Source organism: Triticum dicoccoides, chromosome 6A, assembly GCF_002162155.2.
Source record: "Triticum dicoccoides isolate Atlit2015 ecotype Zavitan chromosome 6A, WEW_v2.0, whole genome shotgun sequence".
Lineage (NCBI taxonomy): Eukaryota > Viridiplantae > Streptophyta > Magnoliopsida > Poales > Poaceae > Triticum > Triticum dicoccoides.
Window position 1 is genome coordinate 79,123,767 of NC_041390.1, and position 8,449 is coordinate 79,132,215.

Consider the following 8,449-nt stretch of genomic DNA (forward strand, 5'->3'; position numbering starts at 1 on the left):
GGACCAACTCCTAACGTGACTTGACCAGTCCTACTACTTTGTTACACACGTGTGCATCCAAGACACCTCATAGCACTAATCAATTTAGCTTGAAACTCATTAATCTACCAGACAAGATTACTTCTAACATACTCCCTCCTTCCATCTATATAGGGCCTAATGCGTTTTTCAAGACTAACTTTGACCAAATATTAGAACAATAATATATGACATGCAACTTACACAAAGCATACCGTTAAATTCATGTGTGAAAGGAGCTTTCAATGATTTCATTTTCACATTGTGCATGTCATGTACTATTAATCTTGTCAATAGTCAAAGGCGGTCTTAAAAAATGCATTAGGCCCTATATAGATGGAAGGAGGGAGTAGCTAATTTCCTTGTAACAAGTCAAAACCTAGGTGTTGGTCGTATAGTCTTTCCATACGCTCGCGCAATCTCCCGGCGCAGCGGCCATGGAAAACGTGACCGCCTCGACGAACCGCTTGTCGTCCGTCACCGGTGTGCACCTGTTCAAGATCTCCGGGCACTCCCTGGTCAAAGGCACCGACCTATGCATCATGTCCAAGACCTTCCGCATCGGCGGCCACGACTGGGCTATCAGATACTACCCCTACGGCCTGAAGCAGAAGGACGACGCAATAAGGAAGCCGTCAATACGACAGCCGGCGGAGAGCATACGTCGGTTTTCCTCTACTTGGAGAACATAGCAAAGGGCGAGGTCCGAGCGAGCTTCTGGTTCTCCCTCCAAGACCCTACGTCGCCGGAAAAGGGGGAGAAGAACAGAAGAGGCGGCGAGACGTGCGACTTCAAGTCCGGAGCACCGTCATCGGCATGGGGTTACATCAAGTACGTAAGCAGGGCCGATCTGGCTGCATCGGGATGCATCAAAGACGACTGCCTAGTGATCAAGTGCACCATCGAGGTCATTACCTCTGAGCGCTTCGACGACCATGGAGAAGACGACGTCGTGGCCGTGCCGCCCTCCGAACTGATCAAGAATATCGGCGGACTTCTTGAGAACGGCCTCAAAGCGGACATGACCGTCAAGATCGGCTGGTTCAAGAGGTTCAAGGTGCACGGTTGCATCCTCGCCGCGCAGTCGCCAGTCTTCCGTGCGCAGCTGTGCGGCTCCATGCTGGAGAGCAGGAGAAGCAGCATCCGCATCAAGGACATGGACGCTAGAGTTTTCCCTCCATGTACAGTAGGTCCCGTGCATGGCAGAGAAGTCGGATTGCTTTGAGAGATTGATGTAATTTTATGCGAGGCATTACATTATTAAATTAAATTATTTTACAAATTTGCTTTTCAGGTCTAGATGTAAAATAGTACCGCACATCTAACTCTATCATCATAAGATAAAAGCTCTTTAAGATTTGTTCTCTTTTTTCATCTCAGTGCATTCTTATTTTTCTTGTTTGTTGTTCGTCCAGGAAGTATTTCAAATAATGTTAATTAGCTCTCACGTCACGCAATTTATTTTTTTGAAAGTACGCAAAATGAGTAGCATAGCTTTATAAAAGAAGAGAATAACAATTACAAGACAACTAACACCTACTGCGAATAACAAGCGTAGCACCAACTCCACATCCGGCTAGTCCAAAGATAGCCACCAACGACAACACAACTACAAAGCAAAAGAGACTGTCCAACACCGAAAACATTGCCGCGTCTCGACCGACATCGGTCACCACCGAAGAGCAGCAGCTTCCGCCAAGCATCTCTTGTCGACGCACCATCCTCCCTTGATGCCTAAAGGAGATGGCAAGAGGATGGCAGGACTCGATCTGACCTGAGGAAGGCGCCGTCTTGAAATCACCGCGAAGACCGTACATAGCGCCTTAGTGAATGATGATGGGCAGCGGCGAACACCGGAGGAGTACAACATGGGACAACCAAACCATGTCTCCTGGCACGATGCACCCAATAGCAGAACGACATTGATGATGCCGCCATCGTGCCGATCCAGCACCGGATCAAGGCTTTCGCCCGGAGACAATTGCCAACACCAAGCGAGCGAGGGAGATGGCGACACACTCGGCGACGCCTCCAAGGAGGGAAATGACACCCACGGGTGCCATCGCCGCCGGCCCGGCCACAACCGGACATGATTTTCATCCGTAATGCCACGCATCTCCACACCTCCAGGCATAGGTAGTACCGACCATGAAGTCTCGCACAGCCGTCGCCGCAGCACTTGCCATCGAAGCCGTGCAACCGAGGTCCACCCACACCCGCACTGCCAAGAGAACGCGACCCAACAACCACAAACCACCCAGATGAGGAGCCGTAGCAGCTAACCATGTCGTGCAAGAGCTGCATCCAGCACGACGGCCTTCACCCGCACCAAGGGACTGCCGTGCAACGAACTCAGCCCCAAGGCCGGATTGAATCTGGCGGAATGCGATCTGGCCAACACCTCCCTCCACCACTCCAGCACCATCACATCCGAGAGCAACCCAGGTAACCCAGCGCGCCCAGCACCCTGAGGCGGCAGGCAGCCCGCTGCCCGCCATGGACTCCTTCCTGGCAGGGCCTCACAGCACCGCCGCCGCCATAGCCCGGGGCTCGCGTCGTCGCCCCCATCTGAGCCGGTGCCCCAGCCTCCGCCGCCACTCTGCTACGCACCTGGCCCGAGTCCACCTTTCCTCCGTGCCTCCGCCGTGCGCCAGGGACAGCTGCCGCGAATCCCGCCGCCCCCGCCGTGGATCCCGCCGCCGGCTATCCCATCACCAAGGCAACCCCGCAGACGTCCACTCCACGCAAAGGGGCCCGCCGGGGGGTGCGCCTCCAGCAGCGGCCGAAGCGGGGGATCTGGGCCTCTCTTGGTCTAGGGTTTTGGGGGCCTCCGGAGCCGCACGCGCGTGCGACCCGGGAGGCGTTTCTTTCGTGAGTTGGGATGTCACGCAATCTATGACATGCATGCATGCATGCTTGAAGTCCGAGCAAACAAGCGTGATCAGTCCAGACGAGTCGTGTTAAACTGGCTAGAGGTTGATGATCAACCCCATTAAATTCTCCTTGTTTTTTTATTTTTACTTTTATTTTAAATATTGTTATTGTTATTTTGTGGATTTGTTAATTCTCATCTAGATGATTTTACACCTAAGTTGTTCACCACTCGATCGGACATGTATGCTTCATGTAAAATTGTTTTGTTCACATGCATGTGCCTTCGGACGTGCTGGTGCTTGTGTTGTCGGACCGATTTTTAGGTTGCACTGGTGGCCGTTTTTCTCGTTGTCTTCCATGTTTGCGTAAGTGTGAGTATATGAGCCTATTTTTTACGGGCGATGCGGGGGGAGACCCAGCCGCCGGCCACCTCAAGCCCCTCCCCACCACCCCCCCTCGCCATCGCCGGAGGAGGTGACGAGGCTAAGCCCGTGCCACGGACGGCGGCGGCGGGGCGAGCTCTCCTTCGCGGTGAGGCGTTTTCCCCTCAGATTCAAGGCCGAGGCGGCGGCCAGCCATGGCGTTTGCGTGGCCTTCTCCTCCATGCGCGGCGGCGCGCTGTTGGCTATAGGCAAGGAGCCCTTCTCTCGGCGCCCCTGCTGCTCCCGATGCGGCGCTAGATCTGCGCACCGCCCCGATCTGATCCGGGGTGCCGCGGCGGCGTGGGGGCTACATGCTCGGCCTGATTTAACGGGGCGGTCCTAGGGTTCCTCAAGTGACAAGACGAAGATCTTCCTGCCGCCTATCTTTCTTGATCTGGTCAAAGTGTCGGGTTCCGGAAGGCTCTGCCGGCGAACTCCCATGGGCGCGTTATGCCTGGAGATTGCTGGATCGGGTGGGATTCGGTCGTGCCCACTGGTTCTCTTTTAAGGAGGGAGCGGTGCAAAGCTCTGCTATTTGTTGCCATCATGGGATATGTTTAGTTCCATGGTGAAGTCGGAGGTGGAAAATGTCATGAAAGCCGAGATCGGAAGACTAGTAATGATGATTGGATCCTTTGTGGTGATGAGGAACTTGCTTGGAGTTTCTGATTTTGTAGCAGCGGTATATAAGTGGAGGCGGCAGCACTGGTGCAGTTCAAAGTCTTACCTATCAGGGTGAAAACTCCAAAGTATGGCCTTAATTGGTTGTGCCTGGCAATGGTCTTGTTGAAGGCATTGTTTTGAGACTGATCAGCTAGGGCAGGAGGCAGAGGCCTCGCAGGCACTAGCGACTCGGCCCGATGAGGTGGTGTTGGCAACAGGGGTTGCCCCCCCCTCGCCTTGCAGGGTCAAGGTGAGGCGCGTGGCCAAACCGGTGTCCTCACGGGGCATCCGCCTCCGAAACAGAATCATTTAGATGTGGGCTATATTTTGGAATATACGTGGGTTCGGCCATGTCGGTAGGCGATCCTAGTTGAAAGAATACATGCGGAAAGAAGGGATTGATATCGTAGCCTTGCAAGAGACCAATAAATCCGACTTTCGGCATCACGAGTTGTTGTCGATCGACCCCTTGGAGAGGTTCTCCTGGTACCACCTTGCTGCTAATGGGCACTCAGGGGGTAAGCTGCTGGGCTTTGGACAAGCAGTCTATGAGGTGTTAGCCTGGGATGCGGGCACTTTTTTCCTTGCCGGCCACATTCGCCACAGTCAGTTTCAGAGGGAGCTGGTGGTGATCCAGGTCTATGGGCCAGTGGATCACGCGCGCTCGGCATAGTTTCTAGCCGAACTGCAAGCGAAGGTGTTTGCGGTGAGCACTACGCTCACTCCCCTTGTGGCCAGGGGAGATTTTAATCTTATCCGCTCGGGTGCGGATAAGAACAACATCAACATTAATTGGACCAGGGTATCTATGTTCAACAACGCGATTGCCTCGACGGCTATTAGGGAGTTAGCCAGATCTGGGGCACGCTACACTTGGACGAACAAGCAATTGGACCCGGTGCGCTCGGTGCTTAACAGAGTGTTCATCTCCCCAGAATAGGAACTGATATACCCTCTCTTCTCGCTAGTTGCTGAGACCAGGATCGGGTCGGATCACGTGCCACTAATCCTGGCCTCACGGGAGGAAAGGATTAGGCGTAGTCCTAGGTTTTACTTCGAAACGGTGTGGTTTGAAAATCCGATTTCGATTCCATTTTTAGAGAGAAGTGGTCGGCCTGTGTTAGCTAGGTGGGCCATCAGAGGGGCCCCATGGACTTCTAGATCGCGGCAGGGAGCCGCCTTCGGGCCAGCCTCAAGGGCTGGGGAGCCAACTTGAGAAGGCAGGACAGATCGCTAAGAGAGGGCATTTTAGCAGAGATCGTGAGCCTCGACCAACAGGCGGACGCGCGGCCTTTCTCTGAATAGGAGTGGGCTCGACACTATGCGTTGGAGAACCAGGTTCAGTCCTTGCTGCGAGCGGAAGAGGAGTACTGGAGGTGTCGGGGTGGCCTAAAGTGGATCCTTAAAGGGGACGCTAACACTAAGTACTTCCACACCTACGCCAACGGGAGACGGCGTAGATGTGCAATCATCCGCTTGCAATCCGATCAGGGTTTGCTGCAGGCTCAAGAGGCCATCACCCGCCACGTTTACGATTTCTACATCCAACTAATTGGGACGAGCGAAGAGCAGCGTGCTGGGGTGCGCGCTGACATATGGGATCCCTCCCAGCATGTCACTGACCAGGAAAATGAGGAGCTGGGGCTCGCCTTTTTGCCCGAGGAAATCAACACGGATCTCAAGAGCATGAAGACTGACACTGCTCCAGGCCCGGACGGCTGGCCTGTTGTCATGTTCAAACATTTCTGGTCGATCCTGCAGGGGCCAGTGTTCGCAGTGTGTAAGGGCTTTATGCGTGGTATGGTAGATATCTCTAGGCTCAATTTTATGGATCCTCTCGCTGATCCCAAAGGTGGCAGGGGCAGATAACATCCGTCAATTTAGGCTGATAGCGCTCATCAACGACCCGTTCAAGATCTATTCAAAAGCCACCACCTCTCGCCTAGTCCTGATAGCGCATCGCACCATTAGTCGTACCCAAACTGCATTCATTCGCGGCCGTAACATCTTGGAGGGCTCCCTTGCGCATCAGAAGATCATCCACGAACTAAAACGCACAAAGGAACCGGTCATTCTCCTGAAATTAGACTTTGAGAAAGCGTACGATCGCGTGAACTGGAATATTTTGCGTCAGGTCCTGCTAAGTCGAGGCTTCTCGGCTATGTGGGTGCACCGAATTATGGAGCTGGTCACGGGTGGCCAGACAACTATTACGGTTAACGGAGAAGTAGGGAACTTCTTCCGGAACAAGAGGGTACTGCGTCAGGGTGACCCCATGTCTCCGCTCCTGTTCAACTTTGTGGTCGTCGCCCTCGCAGCCATGTTGCGCAGGGCGACCGCGGCAGGCCACATCAAGGGAGTGGTCGGCCACCTAATCCCAGGGGGGATCTCGCACTTGTAGTACGCAGATGATACATTGCTACTATTCCAGCCGGACAATTACAACATCGCTACGGTGAAGGCTTTGTTACTAAGTTTCGAAATGATGTCCGGTCTCAAAATTAATTTTCACAAGTGCGAAGTACTGTCTATGGGGATAGACATCGAGGAGGGGCGTCACATCGCAGACTTGCTCAATTGTAAAGTGGGAAAATTCCCCATTACATATCTGCGATTGCCTCTAGCGCCACGTAGAGTGGCGATAGACGAGTGGGCTCCCTTAACTGGGAAGGCGGGGAAGAAGGTGAGTCCTTCGCGAGGCAAGTTCATGTCCTCAGCGGCAAGATTGGTTCTCACCAACTCAAGCCTTTCCTCGCTTCCTATGTTTGCTATGGGCCTGTTCCTTTTGGCAGAAGGGGTTCATGCCAAGTTGGACACGCCGCGCGCCCGATTCTTTTGGGAAGGGTCAGGCCTAAAGCGTAAATACCATATGGTAAAATGGGCAGCGGCTTGTAGGCCCAAATCCTTGGGAGGATTAGGGATCATCAATACCAGACTGCAGAATATTGAGCTGATGTGTAAATGGATCTGGAAGCTCTCGCAAGGAGCGACAGGTCTATGGGTTGACATCTTACGGGCTAAGTACTTCCCTAATGGGAATTTCTTTGAAGGGGAAATAAGGGGCTCCCCTTCCTGGCAAGACCTACAGCCATAAGATCCGCGTTTGATCAAGGAGCCAAGTTCTCAGTTCGCAACGGTCGCTCCACCCGTTTCTGGCTAGATTTCTGGGTGGGTTCTCGACCACTCTGGGAAGAGTTCCCAAAGCTCTATGCTCTTGCGGTGATGCCAAACCAAAGGATGGCAGAGGCATTGGCAGATCTTCAGGCCATTGCCTTCTGTCATAACCTAAATGAGCAGGAAACAACAAAGTGGGAGGCTCTGCTGGACCTTGTGTCCCCCGTGTTGCTAACATAGGAGCACGATAGGGTGTCATGGCACCTCAATGCGTCCAGGAAGTTCTCCGTCAAGTCTTTGTACCACAAACTGTGCCAAGGGTCGGTATAGAGAGAGGTCAAAGGTCTCTGGCAAGCGCGCATTCCACTGAAGATCAAAGTTTTTCTTTGGCAATTACTCCGGGACCGTCTTCCTACATCCGTTAACATTGCTAAAAGGAATGGCCCGACAACAGGGCCGTGCGCGCTATGCGGGAACCCAGAGAATGGTAATCACGTTTTCTTCCTCTGCACTCTTGCGTGTTTCGCTTGGCGTACAGTGCACGAGGCGGCTGGGGTCTCTTGGGACCCACGCTCCTCGTCCGAGCTTGTGGCTCTCCTGGACTCGGTTCAGGGCCAGAGCAAGAGGGTGTTATGGACTAGTATAGAGGTGATGCTTTGGTCCTTGTGGCTGACCCGTAACAAATTTACCATCGAAGGACAGTACCCGTCGCACCCGGCTAACATCATTTGCAAATGCTCTATCCTCTTGCAGCAATGGAGTCCGTTGGCGAAGCATAAGGACGCTGATCTCATGAAGCTTGTCCAAGTCCGTGTTCACCAGGTCTACGTCTCGGCTAGGGAGCCGGTGTTGCCAACCTAAGGGTGGGCAACTTATTTTGTTGGCGAGCTTGCACGCTCAAGGCCATGGGCTTCGGCCTTGTAACTCGATCGCTGCCAGGCTTAGAACCTTGCCAGTCTTTTGTTCATTGCGTAGCTCTGGCTTTTGTCTCCGAAGTGTAATGACCGTGTGTTCGACACTCTGCCTGTTTCGATGTGGGCTTTATTAATTTAAAGCCGGACGCTTCCAGCGTCTTCGTTCTAAAAAAAATAGGATCACAGTTTGTCGTTGTCCCAATTGCAAGTCCACCCTCGACTCACAACTAGGCCCATAGTTTATTGTTATCCCGGTTGCAAGTCCACCCTCGACTCGCAACTAGGCCCATAGTTTATTGTTATCCCGGTTGCAAGTCCACCCTCGACTCGCAATAGGGGTGTGTTTTGCTTTTCATCTCAATTGCAAGTCCACCCTCAACTCGTGCCTCGTATCATAGTTTTTTATACTTGACTCAGTTACACGTCCACCCTTGACACGCAAGG

At 53.1% G+C, this 8,449-nt stretch overlaps 1 pseudogene; it reads left to right on the top strand.

The window, feature by feature from the left end:
- Positions 1–455: 455 nt before the first annotated feature.
- Positions 456–8,449, top strand: part of LOC119315671 — a 9,246-nt pseudogene continuing 1,252 nt past the window's right edge.